We start from the raw sequence: 17940 nt of genomic DNA, 5'->3' as shown, positions 1-17940 counted from the left end.
GGACTTGGAAAGGGGCAGGGAAGAAATGAGGGAGGAAGTATGGGATTGGGAGAGAATAAGGGAGTGGGCTACAGCTGGGATACAGAGGGAATAAAATGTAACTAATAATAAAAATTAAAAAAAAAAAACTCCTTTCCAAAAAAAGTCAAGGGCCAGGTGGATTCAACACTGAATTCTACCTGATGTTCAAAGAAGAGGTAACTCCATAACTCTTCAAACTATTTCACAAAATAGAAACAGAAAGAATATTGCTGAACACATTCTGTGATGCCGCATTAACGTGGAAACCTAAACCACACAAAGACACAACAAAGAAAGAGTACTTCAGTCCTATCTCTCTTACAAACATTGATGCCAAAATACTCAGTAAAATACTGACAAGCCAAATCCAAGAACACATCAAATCTATCATCCACCATGACCAAGTAGGCTTCATCCAAGGCATGCAGAGGTGGTTCAATATATGGAAATACATCAATGTAATCCACCATATAAACAAACTGAAAGAAAACAAATAAACAAATAAAAAATATTATCATCTCCTTAGATGGTAAAAAAGTATTTGACAAAAATCCCACATCTGTTTATATTTAAAGTCTTGGACAGATAAGGGATACAAGGAACATACCTAAACATAGTAAAGGCAGTAGACAGCAAGGCTATAGTCAGCATCAATGTAAATAGAGAGAAACTTAAATCAGTCCCACTGAAATCAGGAACAAGGCAAGTCTGCCCACTCTCTCCATATCTTTTCAAAGTAGTACTTGGAATCCTAGCAAGAGCAATAAGACAACTAAAGGAAATCAAGACAATACAAATTGGAAAGAAAGAAATCAAAGCATCACTACTTGCAGATGATATGATAGTATATATGAGTTACCTCAATAATTCAACCAGAGAACTCCTTTAGCTAATAAACACCTTCAGTAAAGTAGCTGTATATGAAATTAACTCAAACAAAAAAATCAAAAGCCTTTTTTTTATACAAAAGACAATCCAAAAGGGCTGAGAAAGAATGTAAGGAAACAACATCCTTCAAATACCCACAAACAATATAAAGCACCTCAGTTGACTCTAACCAGGCAAATGAAAGACCTGGATTACAAAACAAATAAAGAACACTTCAAGTCTGCAAAGAAAGAAATTCAATAAATTATCAGAAGAGGGAAAGATCTCCCATGCTCATGGCAGGGCAAGATTAACATAGTAAAAATGGGCATCTAACCAAAAGCAATCTACAGATTCAATGCAATTCCCATTGAAAGGAACAGGCTAGCTTTACAGGTTTCTTTATAAACTCTGTACCACATGTTAAGCTAAATTCTCCCAGCACTTTTACAGAAGGCAGGAGGAGTTGCGGATGAATTGAGACAAGACACATTGCAAAGCAATACGAAAGGTCTCCTCCCCACTGTGGAGGAGTGTGCAAATCTTCAGTGTGAGATAACGTTGCTTAGTAACCGGTCCAGACATCAGAGTTCCCCAGACCAGATGGAGAAGGACCAGATGGACTTGGCGCCTAACATGAACCAATCGTTTTAAAAGTCAACTACCCAATCCAGTGTTGCCAAGCTTGCAACCTCGCAATTCCCTCTCCTTCCTTTAAAAACCTCAGACTTCTGTCTCCCCTAGCTGTTCCTCGCTGGTTATGTGTGGGGGGGGGGGCAGCCCCATCATACGATGGCTGAATTAAACCTCTTGCTATTGCATCGATGATTGGTCTCCTAAGTTCTATTTATCTCCCTCGGGAAGTTAGGGTCCCCTAGGGTCCCTCCCTTTGGGCCTAACACCATAAAAATACCAACAGAATTCTTTACAGACCTTGTAAGAACAGCTCTCCACATCATTTGGAAAACAAAAAAAACCAGAGTTGCTAAAACAACCCTGTATAATAAAAGATCTTTTGGAGGAATCTCTATCACTAATCTTGAGCTTTACTAAAGAATGACAGTAGTAAAAACATCATGGTATCTATCAAGAAAATTGTCCATTTCATTTAGATTTTCAAATTTTGTGGCATATAGGCTTTTGTAATATGACCTAATGATTGTTTGAATTTCTTTGCTAGGTATATACCCAAAGTTTCCTCAAGTACACAAAAGGGATATTTGCTCAACCATGTTTATAGCAGCTTTATTTGTAATAGCCAGAACCTGGAAACAACCCAGATGTCCATCAACGGAGGAATGGGTACAGAAATTGTGGTATTTTTACACAATGGAATACTACTCAGCAATCAAAAAGAAGGAAAGCATGGAATTTGCAGGCAAATGGTGGGATCTAGAAAAGATCATCCTGAGTGAAATATCCCAGAAGGAGAAAGACAAACACGGTATATACTCACTTATATAGACCTATAAGATATGATGAACATAATGAAATCTATACACGTAAAAAAGATAATCAAGAGAGCAGACATGGGGTAAGATTATCAATCCTCATTTTGAAAGACAGATGGGATGCGCATTGAACATAGACAGGAGTCTACTGAGCGCATTTGAAAGACTCTAACTAGCAGTGTTTTCAAAGCAAAGACTCATGACCAAACCTTTGGCAGAGTACAGGGAATCATAAGAAAGAAGGGGAGTTAGTCTGATGAGGAAAGAATAGGAGCTCCACAAGGACCAAATATATCTGGGCACAGGGTCTTTTCTGAGACTGACATGCAACCAAGGACCATGTATGAATGTAACCTAGAACCTCTGCTCAGATGTAGCCTATGGTAGTTCAGTAACCAATTCGTTTCCCATAGTGAGGGGAACAAGGACTATTTCTAACGGGAACTCAATGACTGGCTCTTTGGCCTCCCCACCCCCCAAGGGAAGAGCAGTCCTGTTAGGCCACAGAGGAGAGCTTTGCAGCCAGTCCTGAAGATACCTGATAAAACAGGATCAGATGAATGGGGAGGAGGTCCCCCCCTATCAGTGGACTTGGCAAGGGGCACGGTGGAGATGAGGGAGGGAGGGAGGGCCTGGGAGGGAATGAGAGATCGGGACACGGCTGGGATACAGAGTTAATAAAATGTAACTGATAAGAAAAAAAATTTAATTAAAAATAAATAAATAAATAAATAATCACGATTAAAAAAAAAACATCATGGTACTGTCATAGAAACAGAATGGTGGATCAATGGAAACAAATCATTCTCCCAGAAATAATCACACAAACCTCAGAACACCTAATTTTGGACAAAAAAATAAAAAATAAATAAAAAAAAGGCAAAATCATTCAATGGTAAAATCAAAACATCCTCAAAACATCTTCAACAAAAGGTGCTGGTCTAGTTGAATGTCTACATGTAGAAAAATGAAAATAGATCCATACTTATCACCCTGCAGAAAAGTAAAGTCCAAATGGATCAAAGACCTCAACATAAAACCAGGCACACTGAATCTATTAGAAGAAAAAGTGGGGAAGAACCTTGACCTCATTGGCACAGGAGTCAACTTCCTGAACAGAACACCAACAGCACAGGCTCTAAGATCAACAACCAATAAATGGGACCTCATGAAGCTGAAAAGCTTCTGTAAAGCAAAGGACACTGTCATCAGACAAAACAACAGACTACAGACTGGGAAAAGTTCTTCACCAACCCTACTTCAAACAGAGGGCTAATATCCAAAATATATAAAGGACTCAAGAAGTTAAACACCAAAAAATCAAATAATCAATTTTCAAAAAATGAGGTATAGAGCTAAGCAGAAAATTCTCTGTAGAGGAATATTGAATGGCAGAGAAACACTTAAAGAAATACTCAACATTCTTATCTATCAGGGAAATGCAAATCAAAATGAACCTGAGACTTCACCTTATATCCATCAGAATGGCTAAGACCTAAAGGTCATATGACAACACATGCTGGAGAGAATGTGAAGAAAGGGGAAACCTCCTCCATTGCTGGTGGGATTATAAACTTGTACAACCAGTTTGGAAATCAATTTGGTGCTTTCTCAGAAAATTAGGAACAATACTAGATCAAGATCTAGCTATACTACTCATAGACATATATAAAAAGATGCTCACCAATACAACAAGCAAATTTGCTCAACTTTGTTCATTGCAGCTTTATTCATAATAGCCAGAATCTGGAAACAACTTAGATATCCCTCAAACAAGGAATCAATACAAAAATGGTGGTACATTTACACAATGGTATACCACTCAGCAATTAAAATGGATGGAACTAGAAAAGGTCATCCTGGGTGAGGTAACCCAGAAGCAGAAAGACACAGTAGGTATTTATGACATCACTTATAAGTGGATGTTAGCCATATAATGTAGGAAAAAAATATTAAAATCTAGTCCTGAAGAAGCAGAGCAAAATAGAGGAACCCAGGGAAGATGCTTAATCCTCTCTGAGGGCAAACAGTATATACATTGGAAGGTGGAAAAGACACAGAACAGGGCAGAAACCTACCACAGAGTGCCTCTGAAAGAGTCTAGCCAGCAGGGTATTAAAGCAGATTCTGAGTCCCATAGCCAAATTTTGGGAAGAGTACAGAGAATCTTATGGAAGAAGGGGGAGATAGAAAGATCTGGAGGGGACAGGAGCTCCACAAGGACACCAAAAGAGCCAAAAATTCTGGGCCTGCAAAGACCAATGCTCCAAACAAGGACTATTTACAGAATGTACCTAAACTCCCTGCTAAGATGTAGCACATAGACAGCTTAGTCTCTAAGTGGTTTCCTTAGTAAGGGGAGCAGGTGTTGTCTCTGAGATTGACTCAGTGTCTGGCTCTTTGATCACCTTCTCCTTTGGTGGGAGGGGATGGTGTGGGGGGGATGGCAGTCTTGCCAGGCCACCAAGAAATACAATGCAGCCAGTCCTAATGAGACCTGATAGGCCATGGTCAGATAGAAGGGGAGGAAGATCTCCCCTATCAGTGGGTTACAGGAGGAGCATAGGAGAAGAGGGAAGGAGGGTGGGACCAGGAGGAGATGAGGGAAGGTGCAACGACTGTGACACAAAGTGAATAAATTGTAATAAATAATAAATACTAAAATCGTGTGTGCTGATATACACAAAAAGAATGCAAGTGATTTTTATATTGGCTTTGAATCCTGTCGAACATATTTATCCATTGTCATTTTTTAGTTTCCTATAACTTTTCAATATAATAACACTATATATTATTATCTGCCAACAAAATAGGAACGTGGATTATATAGGACAGTATAGAGAAATGAAATTCAAGAAGAAATACAAGAATTGTGATGGGAACACTTCTGAGGAAATAGTCCTGTGTCATTGCCTGGACCATGGAAACTAGATTGTTGTGTCATATCATGGGTAGCGGCAGACAGGGAGGAGAGAGGGCTGGTTTATAGTAGGTCCTGACAGGAAAAGAACACATGGTACAATTTAACCTTTAATTTAACCAGCAAGAAAACTGTTTTCATTATCACAGTGTGCAGATTAGTTTAATCAATGTTAACAATGAAATGGGTCTCCCCGTGTTTTTTTTAAAGCACTATTTTAGCATAAGTATTATAGCAATTGCTGCAGTTAATACTGAGTTTTAATGACATATGTAAATTTCCATCTTGCTGATACAGTTCTTTGAGCTTTTAATAAACAGTCTGTTCTACATAGAAATTTTTCAGTAAACTTCCACTTATTCCATCAACTGTTAAGTGGAGTTAATGAGAGCTTATCATGTGTGTCCAAATTCTAATTCCTACCTATGAATGGTGCCTCATTCTTCAGAGGAAAAGAATGTCTCTACAGATGTAGTTACGGATGTTAAGATGCCAGAATCCTAGAGTACTGAGAAGAGAACCATAAAAGACAATTGTAAGTATCCTTGTAATACTTGGATATACAAGATGTGAAAAATATGTAAGATGTGAAGGTCATATAAGGCCAAAGGCTCAAAGTGGCATCCAAAAGCCTAAGACACTGAAGGCAGAGTCTCCTCTAGAGCTCGCATTGGGAATTGGGCTGTGGAAATACACTGATTTGTGATGTCTGCTCTCTAGAACTTATGAATCAGTTTCTGTTGTTTGAAATCACAAGCTAGCTTAAGACATCACCTCTGGGAACTAATACAAACTCATGTTCACATATGTTGTTATTGTTTGTATGTGGCTATCTTTTCCTCAAGAACCTGGGGCACACATCCTTCTTCAGGGAGAAAGGCAAGGTCTTTTCCACTGGACAAAGCTCAACAATATGTTCTGCTCCTCCTCACCTTTCTCATCGCTTTCTAGTGTGGAACACAGTTTTCTTTTTTTTTTTTTTTTTTTTTTGTTTTAAATGTAGTTAGTTATTGACTTTACATCTCAGTTGTAAAGTCCTACTCCCTACTCTTCTCCTAGTGTGGTAATACAGTATTAACATATTATGTATGCACATAGAATTGTGTGAATTTGTTTAGAGAACTCAAATAATACCTTAGGACATTTAGACTTAATGAGTACTCTGCCAGACAGGGAATGTTTGGAAAATTGTTTTCTATTTCTATGGTTTGTGTTGAGTTCATTGTAAAACTTCTCAAATTCTTAAAAGGTTAAATAATGACAAAGAATAATACTTTGCAGAAGGAAAGCTAAAATTAGAAAAATTTCTAGGTAGGATAAAGCTAAAATTAACTTTCTTTCTTGCATACTCTATGTATCACATGTCTATAAAACGTGTTTCTATAACCAGTTAGAATAAATTGCAAAAAATGATAACATTAAAAAAAGAAAATAAAAGATTAAGTTCAATAATGTGGCTTGTCTAAAATCTTATTAGTCATTAAGTAGAGAACTGAGCTTTGAAAAGATCCACCTCTTCTGAGCCCCACCTTTCCCAGAATGTTCTGCTAGCACTTCAGAGATTTCTCAAAGTTCTGTCCCATAAACAATGTATAAGCTGCCACTACAGCAGGAGTGGGGTCAAATGTGCCCTCTAAATTTTAAGAGGATTCTTTACCCCCTACAAAACTGATCAGTCTTGTCTTTGACTCACCTTGGAGGAATAGCATGTCTCTGCAGCAAGCTGAACAGATATACAGTCATTTTCTAACTCTCATCAGCTTCCTGACCTCAGGGAAGGTTTACCTTCACTATTATTTGTTTTAATCTCATTTTTCACTGGAGGAGAAAAAGAACAGAGAGAATCACAGAACTGAGAATGAGAATTTTTGCATAGGAGCTGCTTGGCACTTAGTAGGACATCATGAATTGATGCTTATATTATCTTCAGGAAGCCACAGATTTTTAGATATTTTGTAGGTGCTTTTGCCATTCCTCACACAGCCACTGATCACTAGAGCCTAAGCGAAAACAAACAAAAAATTGTCTTATTGATAAGAATTGATGTTTTTTTTTTTTTTCTTATCTGTTAATTTATTGATATTTTGACTTGTTTGGTTGTGTTGTACAGTGTTTTGTTTTCCAACAGCACTGAGAATTCAGGCCTGCCTGGTGGATACAAACAAGGGTTCAAAGTAGATGGGGAATTAATTTCCGTAAAACTCTCTTTCAGTTATAACTTGCTGATCCTCTCAGCATGAAATTGATTAAGAAATCCACATCACTTAATTCTTTTCATAATCACCTAGTGGGAAACTTGCAAGAAGGAACTTTCTTAAAAAAAGCATAATGAGCCAAGTGAGGCATGCAGAGGGATAGATTTGGGTATTCAAGGGCAAGTTACTACTTTCTTATGGAATGCTCAGATAAGCAGTATTCCCTGCTGAGCCTCCCAGATTGATCTAAAAGTGATAGTGGGTAAAGACAGTGGCTTAAAAAGATGACATAGAAAACAGGAGTCAACAGATTGGGGCTAAAGGACAAATGAACAAGTCATACTGACTCTTAAAGAAAGCGTTAGAAAAAAAAGCCAAACAGGCAAATATGAAAACAAAAACAAAAATAGAGGATACCTAAGATAGGAGGCTACCCATGAACAAGAAGCCTGATCGAATAATTTCATAGGAAAATATAAAGGGAAAAAAGGATGCAGACAAATGACTGCAATAGAGGTTTAAAATTTCCAAGATTCTCTCCTACGAAAAGGAAGAGTATGAATGCCGAGAGACAGACATATCTGGTATTGAGTTTCTTCTACTTACTTTGGGCCAGTTTATTCTGTGGGCCCATTTCTTTCTCCACATTATGTTATCTCTTCAGATGTTGAATCTATGGTGAGGGGAACTTCCTCTCTACCCTCTCAAGATCAGCTGTAATGAAGTAGTAGAAGACTGAATATACGAAAAGGCACACATATATCTTAAGTGGCAAAAGAGGATGTCATAAGAGTGCCCACATGTTTACTATAAAGTGAAAGTGTTAAGCCTCATTTTCCTCTTTCCTATTGAGAAGGGAAAGAATAGAGATTATGGACTGTTTGGAGAGTTGGTCAATGATTATTTTGGAAAATGATGGGCTCTTAACACATTCTTGTTCTGCAGTTGAAGAAGTCCAAGAGACACTATTTCCCATGACAAGCATTGCTCAGTTTTTTTTTTTTTTTTAAGGTAGGTCACAGCTTCCAGGGTGAAGATAGAATGCAGTAAGTTCCCTTTTGTAGTTTGGTCTTAACAAAAATCAGAAGAATTCCAGATGAAAACCTTTTCCTAGCTTACATTAAATTGCTTAGAATTGATAAGCCATATTTGATGAATATCCCTCTGTAATCCCAAACATGAGAGCCACTCTCCTACATTCAGTAGTTTATGTCTTTGATGAATTTATTAAATTTGATTGGAATTTCCTGTCTTTGTGATTGTCCATTGTGATTGACAAGGGTCATTGAAAGCCTCACAATATCTTAAATCTGATTATTCAATATTTATTAACAGGCCTTGTAGTATTTACTACCCTTATTGTTGTGTCAAAAATACTTGACTAACAGGGTCTGTAGAGATGGCTTAGGGATGAAGAGCACATTCTGCTTTTCTGGAACCCTTGAGTTTGACTCACATTACTCACATGGCAGATTTCAACCCTCGATAACTCTAGATCCAGAATATCTAATACCTTCTTCTTCTAGCCTCTGCAGGTACAAAGCATGCACATGGTACATGAGGTACATGCAGACAAAACACTTGCACGCATAATTTGAATTTATAATTGAAAGAAATACCTTACAAATACCAATTAAGTAAGGATGGATTTATTTTTGCTTACAGTTTCAAGGGAGACATTCTATCACATCAGTGAAAATATATTGACAAGTCATATTGTGTCAGAAAATAGATGATAATGAATGAAACCCTCTTCTTAGTCAACCTGAGACACTAGCCCATAGAATAATGCCACCCCCATCACTAACTTAATGTAGAAAGCTCATCATAGATATGTTCATAAATGTGGTGCTGGGGTGTTTCTAAATCCTATTAAGTTGATAATGGTGATTAACTATAAGTTAATACTCAGTCACTGACTGGAGAATGCCACTTTTCTGAAGATGAAGTTTTATGGGATCATACCATTCAGCCAGGGCACTCAAGTTAATGTGCAAAAGAATCAATACAATGGCACCAGCTTTTGGCATAAAGGTTGTATTACATGGGCATCAGCAAGTGATTGGTAAAGTCAGACCTGCTTTCCCAGCTGGCATTGTCAAAGTTACAAAGAAGGGGAAGAAAAAAGCTGCTTGCTGATTAGACAGTGAAAACATGGAATTTTAGACCACTCTCCCAGACGTAAATTTTTACATTGTGTCTTGTCATTAGGTATCCTGAGCCACACAGTGAAAATTGTTGTTAAAAAAAAAAAAAATGTTGTAGTCTATTGGGTTTGCGGCTGGATGACACTGATGATTACTTATCTTTTCTAATAATATGCAAAGTATTTCTCAGCACCATGACTTCTATTCTGTAGGCATGAGGCTTCTAGATGGGCAATAGCCAAATTTCTCTACAGTCAATGATATAGGTAAGGTTTATCTTTAGCAATAGGACCTTATCATCAGGTTATTAAGGATAACCAATAGCTGCAATGTTTGTGGGGGTCAGTGAAACCCTTTTGATCCACTACTCAACAAGATGTTACCCCTTTCTCTCATTAGAGGTTTTGCTTTATGACAAAATATGTATAGTTGGGTCATGGTCTCTCCAGTTATATGGTGACACCATTTAAATTCTTTTACAGTAAAAAGTTTTCATATGGCTTTTTAAGAGGCTGTTAGTACTAGTTGTCTCTCCATATATTTTTTTCTGTCCCTCCAACCTCTTCTCCATTTAGCCTTCTTATTCTAGTTCAACCTTTATCTTTTAATAACACAATATTGCACTCCCCATTCTTGAAAGATTGCTTCATCCCTCTGGTCCCTATCTACCTACTAATCTCTGGGGTTATTTACATTGAAACACATATAACAAAACCTTAAAACCAAATATGTTCATTTAAGAGAATATGTATAAATATTTGTCCTTTTGGGTCTGGGTTACCTCACATACCATGATTCTTTCTGGTTTTAGCCACTTGCCTTTAAATAATTTCCTTTTTTCCTAACAGATAAATAGCAGTCAATTGTGTAAAGTACCATGCTTTCATTATACATTCATTATTTGATGGACATCTGGGATATTTCCAGGTTCCAGCTGGTAAAAACAAAACAACAATGAACATAGATGAGCAACTAACTCCTTTAATAGAGTTCTTTAGGTATATACTTAAGAGTTGTTTATCTGGATCTTGTGGTTGCTCAATTTTAAGCTTTTTGAGGAACCTTCATACTGTTATCCACAGTATCTATACTAGTTTATAATCCTACAACAGGAATAAGTGTTTCACTTTCCCTGCATCCTCACCAGCAAGTACTACAAATTTCGTATTGACCTTGGCCATTCTGACTGGGGTATTCATCAGCAATGTCTTTTCTTGCAGAGGAAGATAGCTAACATAGAGACAAATAACTGGACAATGCACAGAGTAAGACTCTGGAACACTCAGCCATAAATGGGATGTCTTTATCAAAACCATTCCCTCAATGATTAGGAGACCTATGAGGAAGAGAGGTAGAAAGATTGTTAGTGCCAGATGTAGAATATGACTTCAAGTAAACAGTGTATTCTAGGCAAAGAAGCACTTGTAAGGATTAACAGAGACTGTGTCAACATACATAAAACCTGGACAATTTCAGACTCAACAAAATCTCAGCATTGAGAACTGAAAGTGAACACAAAGTCCCACTCTTAACCAAACAGTTATTTCAAACTAATGCCTGCTGGGAAAAGAAACTCGTATTTTCTCTAAAGAGTGTCACATATGTCACATATTAGAGCATGTCCCATGCCTGGGCATAGTTGATAAGCATAAAATAGCACACGTGCATGTGTGTGTGTGTGTGTGTTTATTTTGGCATCTTTTGTATTTTTTAAGAGAAAGAGAAAACCAGATAGGAAGGTTTAAAGCATTTGTGAGAAGTTGGATGAAGGGAATAAATATAATCAAAATATATTCTATGAAAATACATTTTTAAAAAAGTTTTATGCATGAACTGATTGGCCTGCTCTTTGATCACCTCCCCCTGAGAGGGGAGAAGCCTTACCAAGCCACAGAGGAAGACAATGCAGCCACTCCAGATGAGACCTAACAGACTAGGATCAGAAGGAAGAAAAAGAAGACCTCCCTTACCAGTGGACTTGGGGAGGGGCATGCATGGAGAAGGGGAGAAAGGAAGGGATTGGGAGGGGAGGAGGGAGGAAACTAGAGGGGGGCTACAAAGTAAATAAAGAGTAATTAAAAATGAAATAAAATAAAAATAAAAAAGTTTTACGTTTCTTTCTCCAATAAAAGCTTTTTTTTTTTTTTTTCCTGAAAGGATATACTGAACTTATCATGTCAGGTCATTGACTGAATGAGGGATTTTTGCACATGGCCATTCTTGAACTGCTCCATTCAAACAATGCCTGGATGCATTCTGGAGACTCTTCTTTTTTAATTTATTAATTTTAATTAATTAGAGTTTATTCACATTGCATCCCAGCTGTAGCCCCCTCCCTTGTACCATCCCTATTCCACCCTCCCTCCCTCCTCTCCATCCATGCACTCCCCTGGTCTACTGATAGGAGATTTCCTCCTCCCCTCCCATCTTACCTTTGCCTATTAAGTCTCATCAGAAGTAGGTGCGTTGTCTTCCTCTGTGGGCTGGTAAGGCTGCACCCCCCTCAGGGGGAGCTGATCAAAGAGCCAGCTACTGAGTTCATGTCAGAGATAGTCCCTGTTCCCATTACCAGGAATCCTCTTGGACACTGAGCTGCCATGGGCTACATCTGTGCATGGGTTCTAGGTTATTTCTATGAATGGTCCTTGTTTGGAGTATCAGTCTCAGAAAAGATCCCTGGGCCCAGATTTTTTGGTTACCTTGTTCTCCTTGTGGAGCTCCAGACTCTTCTAGGTCTTTCTGTCTCCCCCTTCTTTCATAAGATTCCCTGCACTCTGCCGAAAGTTTGGCTATGTGTCTCAGCATCTGCTCTGATACCTTGCTGGGTACAGTCTTTCAGAGGCCCTCTGTGGTAGGCTCCCTTCCTGTTCCCTGTTTTTTCCCTCTTTCAATGTCCATTCCATTTGCCTTTCTGAATGAGAATTGATCAACTTACCCAGGGTCCTCCCTCTTGCTTAACTTCTTTAGGTGTACAGATTTTAGTATAATTATTCTATATGTCTAATATCCACTTATAAGTGAGTGTATACCATGTGTGCCTTTTTGCTTCTGGGATACCTCACTAAGGATGATCTTTGACTCTTCCTGAAACGCAGTTTAAACACTGTTATTTGAGCTACTCATGATCATTTCTGCCTGGGTCTTAATCATTATTTAAATTACACAAGTAGTTAAAGCATTTGATTGCTTGGAACATGCCTGTCAGGAGATCAGCAGATCTGTCTGTCTCTGGTACGAGTGGCTCAATCTTCATATTTCATTCATTGAAAGAAGTGCAGGGATAACTCTGACATGAACTGATTGGCCTGCTCTTTGATTACCTCCCCCTCAGGGGGGTGCAGCCTTACCAGGACATTATCTTACCAGAGGAAGATAATGAAGCCACTCCTGATGAGACCTTATAAACTAGGAACAGGTGGAAGGGGAGGAGGACCTCCCCTATCAGTGGACTGGAGGAGGGACATGGGTGGGGAAGAGGGGGAAGGGTGGAATTGGGAGGTGAAGAGGGAGCTATAGGTAGGATACAAAGTGAATAAACTGTAATTAATTTAAAAAAAAATAGAAAAAAGAAAAGAAAAAAGAGTGAACAGAGATTGACAGAATGTCCAAACAATAACTGGCTCAACCTGAGACACTCCCCACAGCAGTGAGCCAGACCCTGACACTGTTGATGCTCTGCTATGCTTGCAGACACGAGCCTAACATAATAGCATCTGGGAGGCTCCACCGTAAAGCGGATCAAGACAGAGGGTGGATTTTTATTTCATTGGTTCAACCTCTAAGCCTCCTCTGATGCCACCATCAAGTGACAACCAAGTGTTAAATAATATGCTTTGAGATCATATCAGACAATTCACTTTACCTAGTGCCATATCTTGTACTTAGGCTGCTTAAGTTTAACCTGCATGTAAGCAAAAAATGCACACTTTTACTTGTATTCCTTGTGTAATTAGATTTGCAACCTAAGACGAATGTATAACTTTAATGTTAAGTTGTATACTTTTCTATGTCCAGGACCTGGGATGATCGTTTTATGTTTGTCTAAAGGATTCCAGCCTATAGTGAGTGGAGACAGATGCTGGAACTTGCAGCAAAGCATGGGCAGGACTCCAGGGGTCTTGTAGAAGTGTTGGGAGAAAGGTAGAAGGACTCAAGGGGTCATGAACCCCACAGGAAGACCAACAGAGGCAACTAACCCAGACCCATGGGGGCTTATAGATACTAAAACATCAACCAAGGAGCACGTAAGGTCTGGACTTAGGCTTCCTGCACATATGTGGCCAATGTGTGGTTTGATCTTCTTGTGGGTCACCTGGCTACTAGAGGCAAGTGGCAGGGGTGGGGAGATAGGAAAGGGTTTTTTCTAACATGGACTCTATTGCCTGCTTTCGATCACTTACCCCTGGCAGGACTGCCTGGCCTGGCCTCAGTGGAATGAATACATGCGATTTGATGTGCTAGGAAAGGTTGATATTGGGAGAGGATGTCTCTCCTTTTCTGGGGTGAACAGAAAAACAGAGGAGAAAAGGAGAGGGAGGGAGGCTGAGAGGAGAAGAAAGGGACACTCTTGGAATGTAAAGTAAATAAACAAAATAAAAAGAAAAAAGAAAATTCTGTTTTGACCGTCTTAAAGCTATGTCCTTCCTCATTAGTCCAGAATTATCAGGGACATTAAAAATGTACTTGTACTTAGCATATATTCTTTTCTAGGTCATGCTGTAAAAAAATTTCCTGTGTCTTTAATCTGGATATGGCTTACAAGACCAGATCTGTCCAGTGAACTTCATTGGTAATGCGTGGCATCTTTTGAATTCTCAAGTGAACAAGAAGTCAGCTTTTAAGATTTTGTGGCTCCTAATGAAATCTGTTGAGTTAGCAAAAACATATTAGAGAGAGTCATTCATTAAGGGGGCAGAGACTAAGAATAACTAGAGCACCTGGGAGGTACATGTGTGGCTGGGGTCTTGAGAAAGGCTGATTTGTCTTCATATTGCTTAAATTACCTTGGCAAGCCTCCTTAGAAAGAAAGATACCATTTCTAGATTTTAAATTTATGCCCAGTAAAAGTCCAATGCCCACAACTTGCACAGGAAGTTGCACTGATTTATATTGTGCTTACTGAAGAAACCTTTCTTTGGTTGATCAAGAAAGTGAGAAGTTTAACCTTTTAGGCCATCAAGAGCTGGGGTGGGTGGGAAAGCAAGCTCCCCTTTTCTGAGGAATAGCTGATGGGCGTAAGGGGGGGGGAGAGAAGAGGAGGGATGGTGCTACAAAAACAACCACAAAAAAGTATTTTTTATTTGGCTTCAGAATACTTGGTCACCAATGTCATGAACAATTTTTTTTTTTCTCTCTTGACTGAGGTTTCCTGCCCCAAAGAATTGCTCTTAGAGCGATCATGAAAAACCTGAAAATTTTATCTCTGATCACTTATACAAACTGCAGAATTGCTTAATATTTAGAGGTTGTTTATCATCAACAAGTTGATTTATCTTGAGTTACATTGGTCAAGCAAAAGTACAAAAACATTATGCAACATCTAGAAGGCATTGTAGCTTATTGGCATTCTTTTGTCTTTGCTTTCTCCCAGCCTTGGGCTTTATATATACTAGTTCATGATAAACACCTGTCAGATTAAATTTAGTTGGTTTAACATAAAAGTAGTTTGTAAGAAATAATTGAATTGTCTTCACTACTTCATGGCCTAGAAAGAGAGTGGAGCAGCTGTTAAGTCTGGTAATGTTTTCTCATAAACTTTCATTTGTGCCCATTAACGCCAAATGTGACAGCATTACTAAGCGGTAAGGATGTATTTTCATAACATTTGGATTCATCAAATTTTCCTGCTAATTTTCACATTCCTCATTTTTCCCCCTTCTACTTCAAATTAGAGCATTTCTGTTATCCTGTCCATGTTTAGTATTGCCTGGGACAATATGTGAATACAATTTTGTATTAAAGGTTAATCCACTGTAGACAGAGCAATGAAAGCAGGACCACATCTTGTACTTTTCACTGGTTTATTGTTCAAAGACATTTGTATGAAGATACTTTAACACAGTAGTGGTTTTATATTGTGCATTTTCTGAAACGGAAATTAATTTTTCAATTTTCTGTCTCATCTCTTTATTTTAGATGGTCACATTCTTGTAAATTAAAAGTACATTACTCTTTGGGTTTCTGAGTATTTTTGTCTATTCAGTTTGAAGATGGAATCATCAACCTTTTGCTACTGACATTTTTATTTTTTGTGTTTTTTTTTTCATTTTTTTGTGGGGTGCAGTGAGCTTTACTGATGGTATTCAAGAGAGTAGGGCTCATGGGCCCTTTCCACTATTCTGGGGGTCTGGGATGGAAACTGTGATAGAGATGCTCAGTGTCAGAGGCTGAGTTGGGACAGGGACTTCTCAGCAGCCAAGAGCCTTGCTCTTGTCCTCATGTCCTTGCTGGGGTGGGTGGTTCAGGGCTTCTTAATCCTTAGAGGTCATGTTGGCCATCAGGTCCACTACCCTGTTGTTGTATCTGTATTCATTGTCATACTAGGAAATGAGCTTTACAAAGTTGTCATTGAGCTCAATTCCAGCTCCAGCATCAAAGATGGAAGAATGGAAGTCACTGTTGAAGTCTCAGAAGATAGCCTTGTCCTTGATGTAGCTCAGGAAGCCCTTTAGTGGGCCCTTGGATGTCTGCTTCACAAACTTCTTGATGTGATCATAGTTAGTAGGTCTCTCCAATAGGCATGACAGATCCACGACAGACATGTTGGAGGTAGTAACACAGAAGGCCATACCAGATAGCTTCCCCTTCAGCTCTAGGATGATCTTGCCCACAGCATTGGCAGTACCAGTGGATACAAGGATCATGTTCTGGGCAGTCCCATGGCCATCACACCACAGCTTTCCAGAGAGGACATCCACAGACTTCTGAGTGGCAATAATGGCATGGACAGTGGCCATAAGTACTTCCACTATGTTAAAGTTGTCATGGATGACCTTGGCCAGGGGGCTAAGCAGTTGGTGGTGCAGGAAGCATTGCTAACATTCTTCTTCTTTTTTTTTTTTACAGGATAGTAACATTTTTATTGATTTACCACCAAATGTATGAAGTAATTCCCCATTGCAGAAGACACCATATACTTCAGAGAGAGAGCCCAGAGATCTGACCTAGAAATGACCTAAAAGCTTCTTGAGGACATTCTTGGGTGAGTTGTCATATTTCTCATGGTTCATTCCCATCAAAAACATGGGGCCATCGCCAGAAAGGGCATAGATGAAAACCCTTTTGGCCCCACCCTTCAAGTGGGCCCCAGCCTTCTTCCATACTGGTGAAGACACCAGTATATGCCACAGAATACTTGGTATCAGCATAGTGCCCTTTGGTGTTAGAGGGATCTTGCTCCTGGAAGATGGGGATGGGCTTGCTGTTGATGACAAGCTTCCCGTTCTCAGCTTTGACTGTGCCACTAAACTTGCCATGAGTAGGTAGAGTCATACTGGAGCATGTAGACCATGTAGTTAAGTTCAATGAAGGAGTCATTGATGGCAACAATCTTCATTTTGCCTGAGCTTTAGGCAGCCTTAGTAACCAGATGTCCACTACAGACAAATACATTCAATATTACCTTCACCATCATGTCTCAAGGAAGAGGCTGGCACTACACAAAAAGATGCAGCTGTCTCTGGAACAAGAGACAGCAGAGAGCTTCTACTGATCTATTTTGATGTACTGAGTTGATCTCTCCTTGAAGGAAAGAAGTCATTGGAAGTAATAGAGAGGCATGATGATCAGGGAAGATCTATTTGATTCACAAGTTCACACTTGAACATTTCTGTCTGTGTTTGAATTAACTATACAATTTTAACAATCTTTTTTCTACATAAGACAGCTGTTATAATTTTTTAAATGACACATCAATGATCTAAGAATAGCATGGATAACAAGTGACCAGCCTTATTTTTCTTTACATTTCTTTTCTGTTATGTATACAATGTTCTGCCTGCAGAGATACCTACATGCCAGAAGTAGGCACCAGATGTCATTATAGGTGGTTGTGAGCCATCATGTGGTTGCTGGGAATTGAACTCAGGACCTCTGGAAGAGCAACCAGTGCTCTTAATCTCTGAGCCATCTCTCCAGCCCAAAACCCTGATGCTTTATTTATTAATTTCCAACCCAGCCAAGGATATATAGTGATATCTGTCTCAAAAGAGTATCAGGACGTCATCAGTGTGGCCTAAGTGTGGGTAAAGGTACTTGTAGCCAAATGTAATGATTTGATTCAGAGAAGAAAGTTAGAAACAATTCCCACAAGTCGTCCTGTCACTGCATGTGCATGTATA

The 17940-nt window shown here is 38.9% G+C and overlaps 1 pseudogene; it reads right to left on the bottom strand.

The window, feature by feature from the left end:
* Positions 1-16071: 16071 nt before the first annotated feature.
* LOC129674341 (glyceraldehyde-3-phosphate dehydrogenase-like) lies at positions 16072-17231 on the bottom strand (annotated as a pseudogene).
* Between the last annotated feature and the right edge of the window lie 709 nt (positions 17232-17940).

This window comes from Psammomys obesus, unplaced genomic scaffold (assembly GCF_907164565.1).
Source record: "Psammomys obesus unplaced genomic scaffold, mPsaObe1.curated_primary_1811, whole genome shotgun sequence".
Classification (NCBI taxonomy): domain Eukaryota; kingdom Metazoa; phylum Chordata; class Mammalia; order Rodentia; family Muridae; genus Psammomys; species Psammomys obesus.
This window is presented reverse-complemented; position numbering and strand designations above follow the sequence as displayed.